Here is a 1,100-nt window from a genome sequence, read left to right on the forward strand (position 1 = left end):
TGGGGATGTCCCGCGCTCGTGGGGGCCGAATCCGGGACACCTCTCAGCATTTTTCAAACCACGCTTTTTCCTGGTGTTTTATTTTTAGCGTGGATTTACGAGCCGGAAGGGCCACGGAGGGAGTGGATTTTATACAGATCTCGCTTGCCCCCCTTGCAGGGAGGGAACTTTATATTGATATCTAATGAATATAATATTAATAGCAGGGGATGCACTTGAAGTGCAGCCAGTCTGTGAATTAACCTGCGGGTCTTTCTCCTTCTCCCCAGGTTGATGGAGCGGAGCAGAACATCATGAAGCACCCCGAGACCTCACATCCCTGAAACACCCATCGCCGCAGGGAGCACCCTCCGGAAACCGCACGAGGCGGGGGGAAAAAAGGGGAAAAAAAAAAAAATTTAAAAATTAAAAAAAAATGAGGCTGTTCCGGAGACGCTACAGCCCCTTGAAGGTGGCTTTGGCGGGCACAATCTTCATCATCTTCCTCTTCATCCTGCAGAAGGATGTGGGGAACAAGGATCCGAGCGAGGAACCTTGGTTGAAGAACATCGTCCAGGGGAAGGACCAAGTCCTCGACCTGATGCTGGGAGCGGTCAACAACATCCGAGACTCGATGCCGAAACTGCAGATCCGAGCTCCGGTTCGGCAGGAGGAACCACCGCCCGACGCTCGCTCCTGCCTACCCGGCGTCTACACGGCGGCAGAGCTTCGCCCGTTGATGGAGAGACCCCCCCAAGACCCTGCCAGCCCCGGAGCCGATGGCAAAGCCTTCAAGAAAGATAGTTGGACGTCGGAGGAGACGAAGGAGAAGGAGCGCGGTTACGAGAAGCATTGCTTCAACGCCTTCGCCAGCGACCGCATCTCCCTCCAGCGAGCGCTGGGACCCGACAGCCGCCCGCCGGAGTAAGGCTCGTCACCCAAAGAGCCCCTCGCTCCCTCGCCGGGGAAATTTAAGGGGTGATAAAAGCAGATTGGGGCTGAGAGGTCACCGAGCGTTGACGGGGGAATCGAACAGAGGGAGGGCTGAAAAAAATACGTATATTTATTTTATATTTTTTTTTCCCCCTACTTTTTGTCCTCTTGGCGTTGAGTTTTTATGG

General features: G+C 54.2%; 1 pseudogene; it reads left to right on the forward strand.

Annotated features, from left to right (window-relative positions):
- Positions 1-415: 415 nt before the first annotated feature.
- LOC104162659 lies at positions 416-907 on the forward strand (annotated as a pseudogene).
- Positions 908-1,100: the final 193 nt, after the last annotated feature.

This window comes from Cariama cristata, unplaced genomic scaffold (assembly GCF_000690535.1).
Source record: "Cariama cristata isolate BGI_N322 unplaced genomic scaffold, ASM69053v1 scaffold41965, whole genome shotgun sequence".
Taxonomy (NCBI): Eukaryota; Metazoa; Chordata; class Aves; order Cariamiformes; family Cariamidae; genus Cariama; species Cariama cristata.